Below are 24658 nucleotides of genomic sequence, written 5' to 3'. Positions count from 1 at the left end.
AGGGCCTCTTGCCCCTGGGAATGAACTGCAGATACATGTGCCACTTTGTGCATCTGGCTTTACGTGTGTACTAGGGAATCGAATGTAGGCCATTAGGCTTTGCAGGCAAGTGCCTTAATTGCTGAACAATCTCTCCAGCCCCTGATATGTTTATTGTGTGTGTGTGTGTGTGTGTGTGTGTGTGTGTGTGTGTGTAAAGAAGTGGGGTATGGCATATTGTGTTGTGTATGTTGTGCAGATATACACAGACCATGTTCATGCATGGGGAGGTCAGAGGAGAACACCTGGTCATCTTCTCTCTCACGCAGCAGCATATTTCCTTAAGACGGAGGCCTCTTAGCCCCCGTCATTGAGCCCCAGCCGTTCCCCACTCTCCATTCCCCGAGGACTGGGCTCACAGACATGCATGGCAATGCTCAGATTTCTATGTGGGTTCTGAGGACTCAATCTCAAGCAGTTCCAGGTCCTTCCAGGTTGTCATGATTTGACAACAAGCACTCTCAACGGCTCCACCATCTCCCCAGTCCAAGCTTCATGTTTCTATCAAATTTATTGTATGTACAGGGGTAGTAAATCTCACTGTCATTACATTTCAGAATATGTTCCTCATGGTTAGTGTATTTCCCTTTTCTATTCTATCTCATAATACAGGAGCATTATTAATTTTACTCTGTCTGACAGAGAATACTACCCAGTCAATGTCCTAGAAGGACCCCTTCCTGGAATTATATAGCTTTGCTGTGTGATTTTGGGATGGGTACATTAATTAACCTTGGCGAGTTCAGTTACAGCAATCCGTCCTGCCCCATGGTGCTCAGCATGCCTCTCTAAGTCCCAATGGTGGTACCATGAACAGCAGAGATTAGGGGTGAGGATTATTTTCTGCCTCTGGGATTACATTTAGTGCAAATAAAGGAAAGTGGAGTCATTCCCCCTCCTCCTCCCCCCCATTCCCTCTCTAGGCCAACTTGGAGAAACGTGCATGTGGACTTGGCAGGTAAACATCCTGACCTCTTTGCTTCTAACACTGGGCTACATTCTATGCCACCATTCAGTTCCCCAGCAGGACTGAACCAGCTGCGAGAAAGGAAGCCTATTGAAGACTGGAGGTGCGGCTCACTGGTAGAGCACGGGTCTAGCGAAGACGAAGTACTGGGTTCAATCCACAGCAGAGGAAGAGGAGAAGAGGAAGGAGTGCACCACGCTGAAAACTTGAAATTGTATTTTCCCATCTCATTCTACATTGCCCATTCGTGATTCCTGGAATGAGGCTGCAGATGAACTTGCATTTAAATCCTTGTTCCAGGACGAGCATGTGGGAGACCCAGTCAGAGCCTTGCTTTCCTCCTGTGTAGACTAAACGGGAATAAGTGCTGTGCCTGTGCGTGTCATTGTTCTGAGGACCAAACAAGGCCATGTGTGCACAAGGGCTTGAAAATTATGAAATGCTAAAAGAATCCACATATTTCACCATGATTACTGCAGCTGCTACTGTGTTTCCAGCTTTAACTTAAGCATATTAAATATTTGCAAAAATATTTCTGTAGTAGCGAGGTAGAGAGAAAAAAAAATCAGAACCCAATATTGTAAGTGAGGACATTGTCAGCAAGGGGTCGAAAGCTACAGGCAGGATGAGAAGAACATTCAACTACTGTCCCAACACTTCTCAACAACCACACCACCCTCCCAGAGTGACAAATGTCAAAGGGTTAGAAAAGAAAGGACTTCTTTTCCTTATCATTGCATGCTTTTCTCAGGAAGAATGCCTTTCCAGTTTCTCCCCTTGTATGCCATTTCATTAAATTTGAAAGTCACAGAGCCAGGACAATATTTACATCATTAGGTAGCGTTTGTTTGAAAGTGAATTGTGGGGCTGAGGAGAAGGTTGTCTGGAAAAACTGCTCATTACCCCATGCTGAGTACTGGAGACTCATCACCAGATTCCACATAAAGAGCTCACCACCCAGCATGAGTACTGGACTCTCATCCCTGGGTCCCACATAAAGAGCTCACCACCCAGCATGAGTACTGGACTCTCATCCCTGGGTCCCACATAAAGAGCTCACCACCCAGTATGGGTACTGGACTCTCATTCCTGGGTCCCACATAAAGAGCTCACCACCCAGCCTGAGTACTGGACTCTCATCCCTGGATCTCACATAAAGAGCTCACCACCCAGCCTGAGCACTGGACTCTCATCCCTGGATCCCACATAAAGAGCTCACCACCCAGCCTGAGCACTGGAGTGTCATCACCGGGTTGCACATAAAATGCTGGAAGCCACAGTGGCTTCTGCAGCACCGCAGTGGTGGTGGCGCGATGGGCGGTGCAGACAGGGGCAACCTCAGCAAAGGGCAACAGCCCAGGGTGAGCGGGAAAGAGAAGCCCTGCCCCAAATGAGGGGGAAAGGCCAGGAGGAACCCCAATTGTCCACTGAACTCCTCACGCGTGCTTTGGCACGTTGTGGCCCTCATGAGCCAGCACAGTAACAGTTCCCACACACACACTCACAGACACACACACACACACAGACACACACACACTCACAGACACACACACACTCACAGACACACACACTCACAGACACACACACACTCACACACACACACACTCACACACACACACTCACACACACACACACACTCACAGACACACACACTCACAGACACACACACACACTCACAGACACACACACACTCACCGACACACACACACACTCACAGATACACACACACAGACACACACACACTCACACACACACACACTCACAGACACACACACACTCACAGATACACACACGCTCACAGACACACACACACACACTCACAGACACACACACTCACAGACACACACACACACTCACAGACACGCACACACACTCACAGACACACACACACACACCTGAATTGTGTTATTCAAATACTTAGAAAAGTAAGTCGCTCATTTCACTAGCAGACACAGTGGAGAGTTTAAGAACATCACAGCTCCTGCTCATCCCCCAAAGCCAACTCAAGGCAGCAAATCAAAGACACTGAATCCTGTGTGTCCCCTCCTGAATTAAAACAAGAATTGTCACGAAGTGTTCACAAAAGAAAGATGATGTTCTGCTCTTTGATATGCTTTGCTGTGCCTAGAAAAGAAAAAAAAAAATCAAATCTTTCTCTTTTCAGGTGGTGGTGACCACTGGGGAGACTCAAAGCTCATCAAAGTGCCGAGAAGGATGGTGGCATATTCAGAAGTGAATGAGACATCTATATCACACCCTCCAAGGATCAGGGACCATTGTCGAAGGGGTGGCAGTAAGAATGTAAGAGCCAGGCCGGAGAGATGGCTCAGCAGTTGACATGTTTGCCTGCGAAGCCTAAGAACCTATGCTCGACTCTCCAGATCCCACATTAGCCAGATGCACAAAGGTGAGGGAAGTGCAAAGTCTCCCCTGACCATTAGGTAGGACAAATGTGTGGCATTCAATTGCAGTGGCAGAGGCCCTGGCCTGCCAATTATGTCTTTGTCTCTGTCTTTCTCTCTTGGTCTAAAATAAAAAAAGAAATAGAAAAAAAAAAAAAGTAAGAGCCAAAGGATGAGAAGGAGTGCTTTGCCCTACTGTCTTCCAGACAAAGTGGCCTTTATATGCATGACCTCCTACCTACCTGTACAAAACCTGGTTAATAGGAGGTAAAATCATAGAATATCAAAATAGAAGAGAGACTAGTTGGAAAGAAGAATGAATTCAGTGGAGGGGGCGGGGGTATAGGAGGGAAGAAAAGGACGGTAGTGGGAGGGAACTATGATCATGGTATGTTGTTTGTATATACAAAGGTTGTTAATAAAAAAGAGTTCTGAAAAATAAGTTAAGTAAACAAATCTAGGATCCTGGAAGTAAAAGAAGGGTGAAGAGAATAGTGCAATGTTATCTTCTTGATTCCATGCTGACATGCTGCCAAAGGAAGAGGACTTTAAAAGATTTAAGTATTATTTTATATAAAAATAAATAATATATAAATAGATAATATGTAAATATATATTTAAATAGATACTTATTTAAATAATATATAATATATTATATTTGCAAGGGGAGGAAGAGAGAGAGAGAGAGAGACAGGGGAGAGAATGAACGGGCATACTAGGGCCTCCAGCTGCTGCACACAAACTCTAGATGCATGTTCCACTTTGTGTATGTGGCTTTTTGTGGGTACACGGGAATGGTACCCAGGTCACTAGGCTTTGCAGTTAAGCCCCTTAACCATTGAGCAATGTTTCCAGCCTGAGGAGGCCTTTTATAGTGAAAACTCCCAGGGCCATCTTTAGGGAATGAGTTCACTAACTCAGAATAGTTCCTGAAATAAGACAAGGGTAGCCCATTTTTTTTTTTTGCATCCAGGTTTGGTCTTCTGCCAGGGGTGGGTCTGTTAATGTTCTAGCACCTTGATCTTGACTTTCTAGCCTTGAGAACAGTCTGTAGCCTTCTATGATAGGAAGGACCACAGACCAAAACACTCACAGAAAGACCTATGCTTGCCAAGACATTTTGTTGCCTAAAGAGATAAAACCAGATGACAAAACAATGCATTCACATTGCACACTCATGTAATTTCTCTCTGTCAACCAAATGAGTCTTATGAACAGAGTGAAGAGACAAGCCCTTCCCTTCTGTTTCTTACCCCTGTAATTGTCTTTAATATTGAGCAGTGATGACCACAGTTGCCCAGTACTGAATATTGTGTGATGAATTTTACTTCCCTAGTGTGGTTCCTTGCTGTGGTGAAATGGTGATCTTTGGTTGTAGTTAGCAATTTCAGGGAAATTTAGCATGCGACAATGCTACTATTGCTCAGAGGGAGGCCAGTCACTGAGAATCCCAACGTAGGTCCCGTAAGAACACCCTTGAGACGTAAAAGCAGACATATTGATCACAATCTTGAGGCTCTCTAAATGTTTTCGTCTTATTTTTTACTGGGCGTTTGCAGTTAAGAAGCGTCTTCTAAATGTGTTCCCAAACAGGCTTTTCCTTCTTTTGACTTAGCTATTGATTGACTTTCTTTGTAATCCCCTGTGCTTAAGATGCACTGCTTCTCTCAGTTTTCCACTGGGCTCATGGAGTCATGTATTTCTTTTTCTGCTTCCATAGTACTTACACAGACAGCCCTTGTCACCCAAGATTATAGACAACTGCAGTGGCGTCTGTCGCCTGCCCTTGACTGTGAGCTCCCTGGAGGCAGTAACCACCATTCCATTTCTGCATTCTTAGCACCTGTCACAGTACTGGGCGTCTGGCTGGCTGATCAAATGGACCCAGCGTGGTGTGCTGATATTAAGTATGCTGGCTAGTCCATGTACCAGCACGTCGTGACTCACTGTGTTATTCTTAAGTCCTTAAAGAAGCACACCTTTCAAATCACTAAGGTAGGATCACATCTGGGTTGAATACAATTGAATCTTTCAGTATAATTGTATTTCAAAAACTGCTTCTAATATTTATTTGTTTATTTTAATATTTTATTTTTATTTATGAGATAGAGAGAGAGGGAGAGGGAGAGGGAGAGAGAGAATTGGCATGCCAGGGTCTCCAGCCACTGCAAACAACCTCCAGACCTGTGCATCATCTTGTGAATCTGGCTTATGTGGGTCCTGGGAAATCTAACCTGGGTCCCTTGGCTTTGTAGGCAAACACCGTAGCCACTAAACCATTTCTCCAGCCCTCTAACCTTTACTTTTAATATTTATTTTATTTATTTGAAAGAGAGATAGAAAGACAGAGAAAGAGAAAGGGCATATTAGGGCCTCTAGCCACTGCAAATGAACTCTAGATGTTTACGCCATCTTGTGCATATAGCTTTATGTGGGTACAGGGGAATTGACCCTGGGTTCTTTGACTTTGCAGGCAAGCACCTATTCAGAACCTCAAAAACTGCTTTCTATTCCTTGACTAATTGATCTTCAGCATCTCTTTTACTTTTAAAAAGATAATATATATTTATTTATTTGTAAGCAAAGACAGAGAGAAAGAATGAAGGAATATGGGTGTGCCAGGCCTCCAGCTGCTGTAAAGGAACTTGAGGCTCATGTGGCACCTTGTGCACCTGCCTATATGTGGGTACTGGGGAATTTAACCCAGGTTAAGTGCTTTAACCACTGAGGCATCTCACCAACCCCATCTTACATATTTTCATCCCCCAAAATATGATAGCCCAATATTTCTTTGTGCATGTGTGTTGTGTATATGTGTGTGCGCGTGTGTATGTATGCATGTTCGTGTGAGTGTGGGCACACCCTGCCACAGCACATGTGTGCATGTCAGAGGACAACTTTCAGGCTGAGCCTGGCGTCTCCCGTGTTTGAGGCAGGATGTCTCATTCTCCCGCGGCTGCGCAGTGCTGCGTTCACCATGCAGGCTGGCCCACGACTGTCCAGGAGGTTTTCTTGTTGCTGCCCGTCATCTTACCTTACCGTCCACGCACAGGGACTGCGGAAGCCCACCATGAGAGCTGGCTTTGGGTGGGGTCTAGGGGAATGAACTTGGGTATTCAGGCTTGAGTGACAAGCATCCTATCCATTAAGCCCAGCCTCATATTTCTATTTTTTAAAAATTTATTTATTTATTTATTTGAGAGTGACAGGCACAGAGAGAAAGACAGATAGAGGGAGAGAGAGAATGGGCGCGCCAGGGCTTCCAGCCTCTGCAAACGAACTCCAGACGCGTGCGCCCCCTTGTGCATCTGGCTAACGTGGGACTTGGGGAACCGAGCCTCGAACCGGGGTCCTTAGACTTCACAGGCAAGCGCTTAACCGCTAAGCTATCTCTCCAGCCCCATATTTCTATTTTTAAAAGCAGATTTTTTTTTTTTTTCTCCCAGTTTTGAGGTAGGGTCTCGCTCTAGCTCAGGCTGACCTGGAATTCACTATGTAGTCTCAGAGTGGCCTGGAATTCATGGTGATCCTCTTACCTCTGCCTCCCAAGTGCTGGGATTAAAGGTGTGTGCCATCGTACCCGGATCCTAAAAACAGATTTTTTTATGGCCCAGGCAGTAGGGAGTAATAACGTAGTAAGTAAGCTGAACTTGTACCTGACTTGTGAGAATTCTTATTACATTTAAGTCAAGTCACTGATTTTCAAATAGGAAAATGAATTGAATAAATGTTTTTAAAAACCCCTCAACTGTTGAAAAGTTTTGTAATATAATCTAAAATAAATACATCAACTTAACTTTTCTTTACCAAAAGGAAGCTATTAAGTTTAAAAACCATCTGTAGATTAAACATTTATGGAGCTGAGTGACAACTTGACTTATCTGCAACATTTGCATATACTATCTTAGTGTTTGGTGAACTCCTTCCAGTTAGAATCTCCTATATAAGACTCTCATCAACTATTTTCAAAAGATAATGAGATCATGATCCCTTTCCAGATGTTTTCCTCAAATAATTGTCATCTTCCTTCCAAAACTCCCTGGTTGCTCCATTTCTCTTTCATTGCCTGTTGAGTGCTGTTGAAAGCTGGGGAGAGGTTGGAGCCAGACACTTGACCTGCTAGCTTCCATGTAGGTCCAATGTACAAAACCTTAGACTCTGAGTATCATGGTGAGTCCAATAATGTATGTATAAAAGTAAAAATTAGATGCTGGTAATCTCCCGAAGCAGTGAATACAAATTTACAGCAAATGTTACCCATTAAGTGTTTGTGTATACATAGTCACAGCCCTGGATGCGGGGATGTCAAGTATCAGCGCCTCTAGTCAAAGGTAGTTGCTTATAGTTAGCTGTGCCAAGACACTTCCCAACATGAAGGCACAATTGTCTTTAAGGAAAATGGGAAGTTGTGAAGCCAATCACTATTGTGTAATGAACCTTGGTATGCATGGAGACACACAAGTCTATCAACAAAAGAGACTCCAGAGAGAGTTTTGCAGACTTTTCTTTGGGGTCTAGGAAGGAAATCTGCATTTTCCCCAATAGCAGACTAGGCTAAGTTGATTTTCTGGACTGGAGAGATGGCATAGCAGTTAAGGCGCTTGCCTGCAAAGCCAAAGGACACATGTAAAGCCAGATGCACAAGGTGGTGCATGCATCTGGAGTTTGTTTGGAGTGTCTACAGATCTTGGCATGCCCCTTCTCTCTTTACCTGCCTTTTTTATTTCTCTCTCTCTGAAATAAATAAATAAATAAATAAATAAATACAATGTAAATTTATTTTCTAACATTCTAGAGCCCAGAATTGGGTACCCACAACACAAATTAGGATGTACCTGAAAACAGCATTTGAATACATTAGTAGGTAAGGTTAGTGATCTATAATTAACCAAACACCAACAATAACTGAGTTGTCATTTACTAGATATGTATTATGTACAAGAGCTGACATAAAATCCATGGCGATGGTTCACTTTTAAAATCTTTTCACATTGCTCGTTGCATATATTTATTGCAAGGATGCTGGGTTTCATGGTGTCATTGTTTTCTTCATATGGTCACCTGAGGAGATACTGTGATCTTATTTCACAGATGAGAGGCTGAAGAGGCACAGAAACTTCAGCAATATAAGTTCATTGCCAAGGGATGCGGGGAAGCTACCTGTACACACTTGCCTTTGGGGTGTGTGCTGTTTATCGTTGAAAAGTGAGACCCGGATGAGGGGAGAACCTCCAGCTCTTTGATTTTTATCTTGGTACTGCCTATGTTTCTCACAGTGATCCCTTCTCCCAAATTTGTCACTCAATTTAATCTGCTTGGACTTGAGCAACTAGACTAACAAAAGTACTAACAACACATATCAAGAATATAACTAATACTAATAGCAATTAGTTTTCCTCTTTTTGACATCATCGGTGTGTGTGTGTGTGTGTGTGTGCGTGCGCGCGCGTGCGTGCATGCAGCTAATGTAAATTTAACTAGTGGTAAAAGGATTGTCCCTGGGGAATAGACAAGCACTCATCCTCCTGCTGCTGAGAGCTTGGTTGCTACCACAGTGCACAGCTGTGCCCTTTTTGGAAAAGGGGAGCTGCCGAGCTTGGGCTACTTCCCAGCCAGCTGCCCAGCCCCCCGCAGCAAGCAGGCAATGACTTGCTCAGAAACCGAACAGGGATCCCTCCTTCTTTACACCCACTCACCCACTGCAAGGGTGCGTTTAGCCCCAACCTTCAGCATTTCCTGTAGAACGGCACTACCCATTTCCAGACAACTCCGCCTCCTTGCTCGGTCTTCTTCCCGCGCCCTCTACCCTTCCTTCTTTCCTCTTCTTCCAAGAGTGCTGCTTTGATGAAACACTTTTGTAAGCAGCTTTTTCTGTGGCTTTGTATCTAGGGAACCCTAAGTGAAAATGGATGGCACTGGAGTATTCCCGAGACACAGACACCAGGATGACATTCAGATGTATATGGCGACAAGACCTTGTTTTGGTGGCAGGAGCCGTGCAGGGTATGGTGCAGTTGTGCCACTGTTAAGATCCCGCGAGCGCCGGCTGTAGTACAGGGGCCAAAGCCAATTCACTTCTTTCTGCAAATAAAGTTTTATTGGAATGCATTCAATTGTGTATTTTCAGGCAGAACTGAGTCTTCGAGGCGGAGATCAGATGAGTTACAAAGCCTAAATGTTTACTGTCTGCTCATTTATAGAAGCTTGACGGCTGTCGGCTAAAGTGCTCAGCCCTGCGGCCCAGGCGGAGGAGACGCAGCGGTGGGCGCTGAGGACTTTGGCTTTGAGCGGCGAGCAGAGAATGGAGCTCTGAGGGCTCCAGGCCTGGCTGGTTCTTGGTAAGTACTGAAACACTGAAGAAAATGATAACAAGATTGGTTATGTGTCTATTGTTCTCAGTTCAAGGGTCACAAGTTCAGCAGCGTGAAGTAGCACATGCCCTCATCCCCACGGTCCTATGGGCTGGGTTTCTACCAATGCCGTCGTTTGGGGTCTTACAAGGCTGAAATCAAGAAGGCTGGGGACTGAGAGAACCCCTGCAGGAAAATGTCTTGTGATTTTGTGTCACTGTTCACAACATCTAGTTCCTTCTGAGTTGTTGGCTTAGGGACACTTGAGTTTAACTCACGTAGGCTTTTCCACCACGGAGGAAGAATTAACCACAGCCACAAATGGGATTCTAATAGTGAGAAGAAAGTGACGATCATTTTTTTGGCTTACTGATGGAAATAATCTCCCATAACTTGCTTTTGGGTAAAAGCAAGTCACCAGACAGTGTCCAGCCTGAAGGGACTAAGTTGTCACTGTTGTGATACTAGGAACTGTGATACTAGGTCTTTGGGGGCCCACCTAGTCTGACTGCTTGGTCTGGGGGACAGGGCACTCTCAGTGGCCACATCTTTCCTGACACAGACGTTTGCTGATGGCTCTCCAGGGAAACGTTCGAGCAGAAAGAACAAGTGAGCTAAGTGACCGAAAGTCCGCGCACAGTGCGGCCCTGTGCAGTACTGTTGTGCTTTGACACAGAGCTTAACGTCCTGGCCATGTGTTGCGCGATTGAAGTGCTATGAGCGGGACAGCTGTGGGAAGCCCGGGCAAGTGATGGCTGATACGAAACAGAGCTCTCAGCACTGTTCAATCTCTGCCTGTCTCAGGAGAGAGGAATAAATTCAACCAAAAAATGAGCATGCAAAAAAATGAGTCAATTATGTGACTCTGAACCTCCCTGTGTGACTGTATTCCCCAGAGAGCTTGGAGGACATCCTGTTTAATAGCATGAGGAGAGAGGAACTGGCGAGAGAAATCCCAGCATTCTGCAGAAGTCTAGTCCTTTTGCAAGGACAGAGGTGAGGGTGAGGAGAAGGCTCGCTCGGTCAGTAAAGCACCAACCATGCAAGCAAAAGGACCTGAACCAGGATCTCCAGAATCCGCATCAATGCCTGTGGTGCAAGAGACGCAGAGACAGGAGGATCTGGTCAAATCAGTGATCTCTGGATTCAGTGAGACCCTGCCTCAAAGAATAATGTGGAGCTCAATTGAGAAAGACACCTGACATCAACCCTTGGCCTCTATATGAATGTTTACACATGTGTCCCACACCAGCACAAATACACTCTCGTGGATACACAAACACGAGTGAGCACACATGTGGCCCCTCACCAGCACAAATGTACACATGTGGATACACATAACATACACCTATCCCTCCCCACAAAGGACAGGGATTGTGATGGTCAAGTGTGCTGTCAACTTGATCTGTTTAGGAATCCACAGACATTCCTCTAGAGGGTGTCTCTGAGGTTGCTTCCAGGAAGAATTAACTGAAGGAGGAAGGCCTTCCCCCGGGTGGGTGACCTCTCGCAGAGGGTGGCTTTATCTAATGAAGCTCAGGAAGAAAAGAATCCCTTCCTCCCACCTGGCTGCGGTGCTGCTTGCTGCCTTCCAGTGTGGACTGAAGACCAGCTCAGACTGATAACCAGTGTGGACTGAAGACCAGCTCAGACTGATAACCAGTGTGGACTGAAGACCAGAGGTCCTCCAGGAAGCCTCCGGGCCTTCAGTGCTGGACTGGGACTGCTGAGACATCCAACCTTGGGGACTGAGCAGCTACTGGATCCCTTGGCTCTTGGGCCTACAAAGTGCTACTGTTGGATAGCCGTCCGCTGATCCAGTCATTCCTAGCCCCCCTGTTAAAAATTACCATTCATTCTATTGGTTTTATTCCTCTAGAGAACCCCGGCCAGTCTGGGTGCACATGGTACTAAAGGGAGAGCTTGGGCTCAGAATTCACAAAGGACGTGCGCAGGACTTCCGTCACTGCAGGGAGAGCGGCCCGGGGCTCTCAGCGCTGTGACGCAGGGGCCGCAGCACCTGGCTAACGCGTGCACAGAAGAGGCTTCTTTGCGGGCATCAAAGAACCAGGTGAGGAAATGTTCAGCCTCTCGACTGTCCTGACGGTTACCTGAGAAACCAAAGGGAGGAGATAAGAGAAATGCTGCTCACTCTTGCTTCCAGTTACCAGCCACTCCAACTTTAGGCTTTGTGGGCGTCAGAGTTCTAGTTTGCAAAGGAGGGGAACTTACCCAGGGTATTTAGCAAGAGTGTCAGTAAACATCAGGTTACGGCTATCGTCAGCTTACTTTGAGTTGCTCCTGCCAGGGGCTCGCCCGGCACAAGAGAGCTTCTAGACTGCAGAGTGACTGACCTGCTCGTCACGAGAAAGCCGGAGGCAGGGAGTCGTGGGCTTGCTACTCAGGGGAACAGCTGGGCTTCACCTGGGAGTTCCTAGGCAGTGTTTAACCAGAGTCAGTCCCGAACCTCACTGGGCTCAGGTGCTCAGAGTCCTTGGAAAAGAGAACTTGGTTTGCCCCAGATGAATCAACCAAAGCCTGCACAAGTACCAGCCCCGTGATGGTCCTTCTTCGTTGTCAACTTGCCTGGATTTGAAGCCACCAAGGCAACTTGTTTGGGCATGTCTGTGATGGTGTTTCTGGAGAGGTTCACCTGAGGAGGGAAGAACCCCTGTGACGGTGGGTGGTGTTATCCCACCCACCCACGGGCTGAATGAAAGGAAGAAAAAAGAAAGCATGCTGACCACCAGCAATCAAGTCGCTGATTTCTACTTTTTAAAAAAAAATACCCATGGGCTGGAGAGATGGCTTAGTGGTTAAGCACTTGCCTGTGAAGCCTAAGGACCCCAGTTCAAGGCTCGGTTCCCCAGGTCCCACGTTAGCCAGATGCACAAGGGGGCGCACGCGTCTGGAGTTCGTTTGCAGTGTCTGGAAGCCCTGGTGTGCCCATTCTCTCTCTCTCCCTCTATGTGTCTTTCTCTCTGTGTCTGAAGCTCTCAAATAAATAAAAAATGAACAAAAAATATTTTAAAAAATATCCATTCATTTATTCATTTGAAAGCAAAAAGAGATAGAGAGAAGAGAGACAGATAGAATGGACATGCCAGGGCCTCCAGATACTGTAAATGAGCTCCAGATCCATGCACCACTTTGTGCATCTAGCTTTACGTACGCACTGGGGAATTGAACTTGGAATGTTGGGCTTTGGAGGCAAGTGCCCAAGTGCCTTAACCACTAAGCCGTCGTCGAGCCCGAGCCTCTGATTTCGGACCGAGGACACAACGGGAGCTTCTGCCTCATGCTCCTGTCGACAGAGCTGCCAGGCCTTCCTCACCACGAAGGACTGCATCCTCTGACCGTGAGTCCAAACGAACGCTTCCTTCCTCACGCTGCCTCTGCCAGGTACTCATCAGGGAGAGGACAGAGTCAATGACTACAAACCTACATGGAGCCACTGTTGGAAGGGACAGGGTTGCACCAAAGACGGGAAAGCAAATCACCGAAGCGGAAGCGGCGGAGTGCCCTACGTGAGCCCGGGTTATGGGACTAACCAGCGTGCAGAAGCAGCTGGCCACCGGAGCAAGAGCAGGGGGAGAGGTAAGTGGGTCTCAGTGGGGTCCGGGAGACGTGCTGCCAGGAATGTTTGGCTGGCAACAGCTCATGGATGTGCCCTTCCCAAAGATTTGTCAAGTCGCTTTAGAGCTATCCTATCCTCAGACAGGCCAAACTTGAAGCATGATTTCTCTTGCCCTGTTCCCCAGAGGACTACGATTCTACAGCCAGGTTTCAGACGGGACCGCATCCTGCCCAGGGTGCCTTTCTGCCTTAGCTCGTCTCTCCTCTCCAGAAATCACTGCCTTGACAAGTCCTTGTATGAGTGACTTTAGTCACTGCTGTGGCCAAACACATTAAAATACCAAAAGGAAGAAAAGGGTTCATTCTGGCTTAACATTTCTTTTTCTTTTTTTTTTTTCATATTTATTTAATTTATTTATTTGAGACACAGAGAGGGGGAGAGAGAGAATGGGTATGCCAGGGCCACTGCAAATGAACTTCAGATGCATGTGCCACCATGTGCATCTGGCTTATGTGGGACCTGGAGAATCAAGCCCAGGTCTTTAGGCTTACTTGGCAAGCATCTTAACCACTAGCCCATTTTCTCCAGCCTGGCTCAGCATTTCTTTGTGATGCATGCTATCATGGAGTAGAAGCATGGTGGCAAGAGCAGGAGGTGGCTGGTCACACTGCATTCATAGCTGGGAAGCAGGGAGTTAACAGCAAGGCTGGGCTATAAGATGCCGCGACCCCCACCCAGTGACCCGCTTACTCTCTAGCAAGTCCCTTCTCCTAAAGTGCGATAGCTGTCCTACACCACTCTACCTGCTGGTGGCCAAGCGTTCTGACACCTGAGCCCACGAGGGACATTTTATACTCAACCACAGCAGTCCCGTTCACAGGAACCCTGGTTTCTGACCTTGCTTCTAGGGACTTGGAGCGCATGACCATCTCCAGCCACTCAACTGCACGAGGAAACACTTTTCTGCCCATATCACTCCGACCCAAGCCCGGTGATTTGCACATGAAAGGTTGTCTTCTTGGAGGCTGCCAATTTGCTCTGTTTTCCATTTCCCTTCTAAAAATCCCTTTATTGCCACAGCAAAGGCTCTCACTTTCAGTCCCCAAGCTCACTGGAACTGATGAAAACAATTCTATTCTTGTCACTCTCTAAGTCATCATGTGTCCGGATGCCAGATATCTTTTTTTAAAAACCAGGATTCCTCATGCAACTCTTCTGTTTGAACATTTGGGCAAGTTTCCCCCTGCTTCCAGGATGAAGCATCTATTCTTTCAGGCTTTGTTTATTGGGCTGCAGTTTGGCGTGGAGTCACGATAGCTTTTCCTCGCACCACACACCCGTGTGCCAGGTCCTAGCGGACTTGCTGGGGGCTTGCTTACTCCTTGGACAGGCAGCTCTCTGGCCTGATCCATGCCAGTCCTTCTTAGGGGAGGGTCTCTTCTTCCCTCCCGGGGATAACTACTCTCACTAACGCTATAATACACAGCATACTTTTTTGTTTATCCCTTCATGAACCTGTGATTTACCAAACTGTACATAAAACAAGTAACTCCCCTCTCTGGGTTTCGTTAGCTCGGAACACACGCCTGTGTTACGGTGTCTGTTATAATTTGGTTGCTGAAATTTAACATCTCATTCTTGCCCACATGACTTGGAATGGTTCAAGAGCCATGTGACATATCATTACATCTCTAATACCTATCACATGGTTTCACACAATACTCTCACAAAGTCTATTTGAAGTTTTCTTTGTGTGTGTGTGGGGGGGGGGTTGCACATATGTGGTTATGTATGTTTGGATGTGTGTGGATGATCTTGTGTGTGCAAATGAGTATGCACGCATGTGTGCATGCATATGAAGGTTAGAGGACAACCCATAGTGTTCCTCAGGTACACCATCCACTTGTTTTTCTTTTACAGCATATCTCATTGGCTAGGAACTCACCACTTAGGCAAGAAGGGCTGATTCGCGAGCCCAGGTATCCCTCTATCTCCGCGTTCTCAGCATTGGGATTACAGAACCTGACATCTTGCTTGTCATTACACATGGTTGCTGGGATTGGACTCATGTTTGCAGGCTGCAAGGCAAACACTTCACCACCTGAACATTCTCCCCAACCTCCATATGAGGTTTATTTACTTTATTTTTTTAAAGATTTATTTTTATTTTTATTTATTTATTTATTTATTTATTAGAGACAGAAACAGAGAGAATGGGCATGTCAGAGCTTCCAGTCACTGCAAACGAACTCCCGATGCATGCACCATCTTGTGTATCTAGCTTAAGAGGGACCTGGAGAATATAGCCTGGATCCCCAGGCTTCGCAGGCAAGTGCCTTAACCACTTAAGCCATCTCTCAAGCCCTGAAGTTTATTATTTTTGAAAATATTTATTTATGAGAGACAGAGAATGAGAATGGGTGAGCCAATGCCTCCTGCCACTGCAAAGGAAGTTCAGATGCACGTGCCACTTTGCACATATGGTTTTACATAGGTACTGGGGGATCAAATGGTGTGCCAGGCTTTTCAAGGAAGCATCTTTACCCACTGAGAGATCTCCTCAGACCCTGCATGAAGTTCTCAGTGAAGCAGCTCACAGCCTGGAGCGCTGACCACTGTGCACTAGTTCTAATCATCGATCATTTTCCTCTTGGAGGCTTGGGAACTGAAGAGTCTTTGGACAGCTTGCTGCCTGTGCAGGAGCAAAGACTGGTCATCCCCGGGGCCCTTCACGAGAACCCCGCACCCTAGTGTTCCTGTTCCCGGAGATTTGCGGGAAGAGCTAAGGAATGGACTTCTCACAAGTGGCAGCAGCAGACCTGATGTTTGGTAGGTGATACAAATGAAAGCCCTTTTCTAATCTCTGAGAAGGAGGTGGGAAGTAGGAGGAAAGAAGAATTACTGTGTGACACGAACAGTGCATCTTCTTCCCAGCTTACTTATTTATTTACCCTGCCGTCATGTCAGACGCCACACTAGTTGATCTTTCTTTCAGTTTCATCTAGACTTAAGGATAAGCAGAAAGTAACATTTTTTGAAGTTTTCAGATTTTTCTTGATATATATATATATATCTTTTTTTGAGGAGTTGGATTGTGGCTGTAGCTTTACAAAGTTTAAATTAACATATTTAGGGGGAAACCCACACTATATTACTAGAAAGTGTATTAGTGATCCTGGATTAAATCAGGAGGCAAAATTGATAATGAAATGTAATGCATTAAAGGAAAGCCCATGGTTAATGCGGCATAAAGCCTGGTTATGATAATCTGACCTGATCATGCTCATTTTTTTTCTTCCCGCCACATTCCCAGCCTTGGCTCCTGTGTTTCCCTGTGAGCTCAGAGGAAAAGCTGCCTGAAGAGAGAAGCATACAGTAGAAGAATTGGTCCAATTTCCCCTGTGTTTGGAAATGGGTAAAGATTACAGATGTTTTCTCCTTTCTGTAAAATGGACTATATAATCTCAAGTACCTCTTGCAAAGCCCCCTACCTAAGTGAATGCATAGATTTGGAAAGCGGTATACAATTGGAAACAAGATATTAATAATGACCTATAATGGTGTAACATAATAGAATGCACATTTATTTTCATTGGCTTTAGCTGGTATCACAAAAAAGTAAATTAATTTAGAGACTTAAATTTTATATTTATTATACCCTGAACTGCTTGGTTTTTACCACATCACTTTATATTATGAATGACGTAATTAAAAAGGATGCAGTTATTTCCTATTCTTGTGAGCACATTTTTCTCCTTTAAGTGTGTTTGTGTGTGTGGTGTGGCGGGGTATTGGAGGGTCTGCACTGATTATTTTAGCCAAAGTTAGAAAATGAAGTTACAATGTAAAAGGTCAAAGGAATGAATTGGCCTGACCCAGGAATTCGAAGACTTTATATGAAGAATTAACCAGGAGCCACTATTGGACTTTTCACTCTCGACCCCAAATGAAAAGACCAGCACAGTGATCCAACATTACTGCTGAAAGTGATGTCGGGAAACATTGTCTCAGAGTCAGCTACCGGGCAGGACTCACATCAAGTTCCACAAGATAAATGCAGGATCAGGGATTCTAGAAGGGCCAAAAGTTTGAACAGAAGACCTTTAGCCCCAGAGCTTTAACGTGTGAGAGTACTTCCTGTTTGACTGCATAGGGCACTTAGGATTGCTATCTTGGGAAAGAAGTCCTCTGCGCCTACCCTTCCTTTGGGGTTCACAGAAGCGAATCAACACATTGTGAACTGTTGAATGAGAATCATCGAACAGCGAGACATCCTCTAGCAGACCAAACTAGGGAGAACTATGTCTTCTTTTTTAAAGTATTTCATTTATTTATGTATGAGAGAGAGAGAGAGAGAGAGAGAGAGAGAGAGAAAGAGAGAGAGAGAGAGAAAGTATGGACACAGCAGGGCTTCCTGCCACTGAAAAAGAACTCCAGAGACAGGTGTTACTTGGTGCATCTGACTTTAGGTGGTTACTGGGAAATCAAACTAGGGCCTTCAGACTTTGCAAGCAAGGGCCTTTAATCACTGAGCCATCTCTCCAGCCCAAGAGCTATGTCTTCTTAAACTTCGAACATATTTGGGCTTGTCCCATTGAAATACATCATGCAATAATGTACTATATTATATATATATATATATATATAATATATATATATATATGTGTGTGTGTGTGTGTGTGTGTGTGTGTGTGTGTGTGTCTGTATACATATGACTTTAGATAAGGATACCTTTTCTGTTCAAAATGTCTTTAATAATGACTCCATTTCCCTCATCAGCCAAAATAGCCCATAAGGTTTAGTGTTTACCTACTAATGTTTGTAGCAATAATAGCAACTGGAAAACAAAATAGTTATTTCAGTTCTGCTAAGAGATGCAGAAGACCGGGGAGGTGACATGCAGGTCTTTTCATCGTCACACTAGTCAGGGAATACGTAACGCAGAGGAAAAGCCATCGGAGTTGAGTGACTCGCCAAGGCCCCGGGGTTCGTAGTTGGCCATTAGGTTTAGTCACTTCCTTGGCTTGCCTTCCCAGCACCCCAAGAAAACAGCCAGGACCTTGAACACACACCTTTCAAACAGGTAACTGTAGGTGTATAAGTGGCAAAAAGATGAACATCTCCTCAGGGAAATCTCAGAAATTACCACTATTGTACTTTGCATTAATCTACATTTAACCTGAAGATCTGAAATGAGCTCCCTTTCTTTCTCTCTTTGGAGTTTCTGTTACCAACTGTATTCTGTTGAGATTTATATGACAGGCTATTTCAACATGTTTGTTTAGTTAGATGGAAGAGCATCACTTTTAAAGAGAAATCCTTATTGCCAAAAAATATAAACAGCCCTAAGTTGGATTAATATAAATATTTTAAAACCAGAACATTCTGTTACATCTTACAAAAACAACTCTGAAGTAGATGATGGGAAAGGAAAAAAGCACTTTTATACATTGATGAACCAAGAAAATACAGCTGTGGAGCAAAATTTTAAGTAAGTAGGAATTGTTTGTCTTTCCAGAGGGTTACAGTTTTCACTTAGATGGAGTTATTTTAGGACACTGTTTCATTAGTAAAAATAAAAAAAAGTTTTCTTTAAATAGTTTTATTTGAAGTGGCCAATTGAAATTTCAAAGTCCTCTGATTAAAAAAAAAATACCATTAAAATTATTCTCCCTGCTCAGTTTAGGGTTATTTGCTAATAAGCCACCAGACAGAGATGTGTGAAATGAACAGATGTAGAGAAACACTGACAGTAAAAAGCAGGGTCTGAAGGGCGACGCGAGTTTATTAAGGCCTCGTTTGTCACGAATGGCCCCGCTGCCCACACAATGGCAGTCCCTCTACCTTAGAAGATTAATTCTGAAGGAGGCACTCTCAGGTCAGAGTATACAGAAGCGTGTGCCTAATCTCAGAGAAATCAGCCTTTTTCTCACAGCAATTAAGCAGAGGTCTGGGTTTCACCCACAGTGTATTTAAACACAGGATACAATTAAACCCCCAAGTATTAATACCTTTGCTTTGCAAAATTGCCCAGGAAATAGATTTTGCCCTCTTGCAAATGAAAAGCAAGTGAAATTAAGGAAGTAACTTGATTTTTAGCTAAGTTGCTTGAAAAAAGACTATTTTCTCATTGCAAATGTCTTGTGGATATCAGTACAGTTCTTGCTTTTATCTAAATGGTGGACTGTCAGAGCTTTCTTCAAAATGTATTGTTTTTTAGGCTGCCATTAAATACGTTAAAGACCAGTTATAAAAATGTGAGAACTATTTATCACCAAGAAAATATTGTAATTGGGAGCTTGGCAGCCAGTATGTAGAGTAAAAAATTAAATGTAAATCATAAGCAATCAAGAGTTCACAAGATTTTTCTTGGAGTTATTTTAATCATATGCTTATCTCAAGCAAAGAGCTAACACTCTAGGAAAAAAAAAATTACCAGTTTAAAATACTGCTTCACAAAATAAAAATACAAACAGAAAACCAGTTTGTATTTTTGCAAGGGATCCCTAAAGGCAAAAAAAGAGAGAAATTAATAGCACAATTCTTTATGAGAAAAAAAAAACAAAAAACAAAAAACAAAAAACAAAAAACCTTTCTGGAACTAAAAGATTTTTGTCCCTGTTACAATTACTGTTACTTCCCTTTTGTCTACCTATCAGATTAACTTTCTATTTCATGGCCAAACTGAACTAACTCTCTTTGGCTTTTTATGTTTTAGGGGAGAGCAGGGAAGGACATGGTCTTGGAATAGGAAAGGATAAATCAGTAGTCCTTTATTTATATAGCTGGATCAACAATTTCTTCATTTCCATTGCACTTTGTAGCAAGACAACTCTTGTTATAGAATAAGAAGTTTTATATCACCCACAACACAGGCATGCTCTTATAAAGGAATAAAACTGAAAGAATGAAGTGAAATAGACCATGTAAGATGTGTGTGTGTGTGTGTGTGCGCGCGCGCCTGCGTGTACGTACGCCTTCATGTGTGTGCGAGTGTGCCCCATAGGCTCTGTTCTTATGCTCACCTTTGCTGAGATATGTCTCTACCTAACACTTCTCTGTAGCTTTTTATTAAAATAAATTTATTTTATTTATTTGAGAGAAAGAGAGAGAGAGATAATGGGTACATCAGGACCTTCAGCTGCTGCAAATGAATACCAGACACATGTGCCACCTTGTACATCTGACTTATGTTGGTCCTGGGGAATCAAACCTGGATCCTTTGGCTTTGTAGGCAAGCGCCTTAACAGCCAACCCATCCCTCCAGCCCCCATGGTAGCTTTGACGAGTTGCTGAGAACTAAGAAATAGTGAGCCAGTCAATGCATCTTTTTATCCATGCTATAAATAGTTGAGGCACTTTTTTGATGTGTGATGGGCTGTGGTAGAGAGCACTATTCTGTATTTTTTTTTTTAACCAAACATTGTTTCAATAGGACCAATGACTTTAACAGGACTTCTTGCTGACATCACAGGCAAATTGGTCTTTTCTATAACCTTTAAAAGTGCAACATATCCTAAAATGAGTTACTTATTAAACAAATGTTCTCTCTTTCTTTTTTTTAGTGCAGCTGACCTTTAAATGATTATTTCTCAGCACTTGCAACAGAGAGAACTTCACCCATCCCCTTTACACTTTTGCTGCTACAGTGAGTGGATAGTAACCTTTTCACAACACACAAGGAACCTGCTACGTAACATGGAATTACAAACGCTAATGAGTGCTTTTTCTCTTAAAGGGAACTTATAACTTTATTTAAAAAAAAAATGGTATGCCATGCAGAAGTTACGAAAAGTATAAAAATTAATCATTATTTTGACCAATCTGCAATAATTTTAGGAAATGTAACTCCAAAACAGGAGAATAATTTCATGCTAAGAAATGTTTCTGTAGAAATGTTCTCCACTTAACTTCCAAGGGGTGTGTGTGTGTTCCTGTGGGTATGGGTGGGAAGGGTGTGATTTAAAGATTAAATTTGATTAAAGAAACAATGTCTTTAGGTTTTGGATCTTATGCAATGCTTTCAGATAATCTGAGCCAAATTTACACACACACCTACTCTGAGCCTGTTCCCTAATTGAAGGAAAGCACCAGAAGTATTGGTGACATACATGTATCTTTAAGATTGTACTTTTGTCAGAGAAAGCTTTGCAAGGATATAATGAGTCTAACAAAGTCATGGATATTCTTAATTAAGGGGAGATGGCAATTGTGAACTTTATTAAGGAATCAAATCGAATCTTGCACATATTTAGGAAAGCTAATACTCTTTATATCAGTAAAAAAAAAAAATTCATAGACCCTCAAGTCCCACCGGCCTCCTCATGAGCAGATAACCTAGTTTACAGTTCAGTGGAGTTCCGGAATTTGATGGAGATTTCATTAGCCTAAATATTTCCACTCTGAAAGGAGAAATTCTAATTTTCAAAACTTCCAAGAAAAGAAAAGAAGACCTTTTCATATTAAGGTTTTAAACACAATAATAAGCATTAGTAATAATAAATAGTAGTGAGCAGTACAGGCATTGTACTATATGTCACCCTAAGGTGTAAATACTCTTGCATGTTCAGGAATAAACATTCTTGTCTTGCAAAGCTGACCATATTAATGAAATACTCCTTTAGGAAAGTTGTGGGCTAAAACGTTTCAGTATCAACACTCTAGAATGAGAAGGAATATTTCACTTGAGTGTTCTTATTGCTTCCCCACCTCTTTTACAAGGTGTATGTATTGGAATGATTGCTACAGCATCTGAGAAGGGAGTGTGTGTGTGTGCAGATGTGAGTGAGTCATCATTTGTGCAGGGACATATGTATGTGCATGTGTTCACATGTGGGCAAATGAGGATTTGTGCAGGGGCATGTGCATGTTCGTGTGTGTGTGTGTATACATGCGTGCATGTGTGTGTGCATGCGGAGGCCAAAGATTGATGTCAGGTGTCTCCCTTCATTTCTCCTCTTTAGACTCTCACTCGAACCCAGGACTTGCCTGTTTGGCTAGTTTGGCTAGCCAGCTTGCCCAGTGCACCCTGGGTTCAGGGTCCCGAGCACTGAAATTACAGGCAGGTTTCCACACCTGCCTGGCATTTTCATGGGTGCTGGGGATCTGAACCCCATTCTCGTGGGTACACTGAGTCATCTCCCCAGCCCCAAGATTGTTTTTCTTAAATGAGGACATAACTGTTCTCCAGTAATATTCACTTACAGTTTTCCTTTTGACTCTGACTTGACAATATGTTGTTCAGCATAGGGGCAGCCACGGGCTTTCTCAGAGAAGTCAAAATTAATGTTCTTTGGTAAAAAATGAGCTGTAAAAGAAAAAAAAAAACAGCAGAGACATGACTTATTTGGCTCTCTTTAATTTGAAAAAAAAAAAGGCAAATAAATGATTTAATTGGCATGTAATCACAAAGAAAGGTACATGTCCTTAAGACTAACCAAGCTTGCTGTTGAGGCTTCCGGGGTGTCATTCATAAATTATAGCGGCTGCACACATGGAGGAGAACCGACCGTGATGGATAAAATAATCATCAAGGGTTTCCATTTCTGTAAACTATTTACATTCTTGACATTGAATATTTACACTGACACTGACTGGTGCGCCTTTAACCTCCACCACGTTTTAGGCGGCTCTGGGCACCGGCTGCTGGCAGCATCCAGAGACTCATCGGTGCTCTTCACACCTGTGGCTCCCTTGTTAATGAAGGCTGGGCCCACTGGCACCATGACCTGGAGAGAACCATGCGCTCAGGCGACACTGGCATTCTTTTCGCTACCCAGTCATTCTTTGGTACCATTTTCTCTTAAAATCATTTCAAGCCAGGCGTGGTGGCACATGCCTTTAATCCCAGCACTTGGGAGGCAGAGGTAGGAGGATGGTGGCCATGAGTTCGAAGCCTCCCTGAGACTACATAACGAATTCCAGGTTGGCCTGGGCTAGAGTGAGACCCTACCTTGCAAAACCAAAAATTAAAAAAAAAAAAAAATTAAAACATCATTTCAGCTTCAGTATACCATTTCCCTTTCAGAAGACGTCCTGTGAAGCAGGGTGTGTGTGTGTGTGTGTGTGTGTGTGTGTGTGTGTGTGTGTATACCATGTGAAATCAGTGGGGGCTTGCCTCACTGGGGTGAGCACAGATGTGCCTGGTTAGCTGTCCAAGCAAGGAGGATGCATGTGAGTAACAATACTTCATTCACCAGGGTGATCTGCAGTGGATTACGGCTTCTCTCTGGCTAAGTCTGGTCTTAATTTACTGCTTTAATTCAGTTTTCAACCACAAATGAGCCCCTTATGAGGCATTCACTATGCAGAATTGACAACTCTTTTTATCTACATGAAAAATATTTTTGGATAATAATTTATGGTTATAAAATATTTTAAGCAGTTTGAATAGTGATATTATATTCTGCCAGTGCCTAAGCATGCAGTATCCCCTGTAAAAATGGTATGCCAAAGTCTCTGGTAATTCCACATGAAGTGTTTATAACAACAGAGCAATTTGGCCATCTAGAAACAAAAATGTAAAAAATAAATTCTGAGTATTTCACAAGAAGTCTTTTAACAACTTTCTTAAGCTTCTTAACTTGCCCCTCAGGAGAAAATCAGAACCCAGAACACTTTCCTCAGGCTTTATACATGGGTAAAAACATAATTTTGGGGAGTGTTTCACTTTATTTATGGTTTTATTTTTAAAATAGCATATTTTGAATACCCTTCAGAAGGTTAATAGCATTGTAGTTCTTTGAGGAAGCAAATGAAAATTCACATGCTGCCTGCATCGTACACGCAAAACTAAAATGTGTTGGCAGGTTTGTTCCTTTTCACCGTCAAACAATCTCTCTGAATTTAATTCTGTATTAACGTTCTCTTTTAAAAAAAGCTATCTGGAGGTGCTCCTTATTACTGGGTATGGGGTAGTTTTCAAGGATGGATTAGCCATCAATGGAACTGTTTTAGAAATTTCCAGAAGGCTAAGATCTCCTATATGTGTAATGAATGTTTGACAGTGCCACGGGGAGAGTCGTACGTGGATGCGAGTCCTCTCGTGTGGCCAACTCGTGACTCGGGAACTAGGAACAGAGAACATGGGCAGTAGTAGGTGGAGGGGAACGTGTCTCATAAACAAAGGTGGTGGCGGAAGTGGCATTGGCTGGTGTCTGGGGAGATGGAAGAGCCAAGTCTACGTAGTTTTAGATATTTGAGCTGTAGGTTCACAAACTTCTATGATGTCCCTCTTAGCAGAGTCATTAATGCAAGTGATCCTGCCTGTTGTAGAATGGACATCCCCTCACGGGTAAATCAAAGACACAAGTCCCCCAGGGTA

At 43.8% G+C, this 24658-nt stretch overlaps 1 protein-coding gene across 46 annotated transcripts in view; it reads right to left on the bottom strand.

Moving 5' to 3' along the window:
- Positions 1-22630, bottom strand: part of Adgrl2 (adhesion G protein-coupled receptor L2) — a 432681-nt gene extending 410051 nt beyond the window's left edge. For all 46 annotated transcript variants that reach the window (XM_045138253.1, XM_045138260.1, XM_045138272.1 and 43 more), the window contains exon 1: positions 22540-22630. The gene's annotated coding sequence lies outside the window, so the exon portion shown is untranslated. The remainder of the gene's footprint in view (positions 1-22539) is intronic.
- Between the last annotated feature and the right edge of the window lie 2028 nt (positions 22631-24658).

The sequence above is a fragment of the Jaculus jaculus genome, chromosome 19 (assembly GCF_020740685.1).
Source record: "Jaculus jaculus isolate mJacJac1 chromosome 19, mJacJac1.mat.Y.cur, whole genome shotgun sequence".
Classification (NCBI taxonomy): Eukaryota; Metazoa; Chordata; class Mammalia; order Rodentia; family Dipodidae; genus Jaculus; species Jaculus jaculus.
This window is presented reverse-complemented; position numbering and strand designations above follow the sequence as displayed.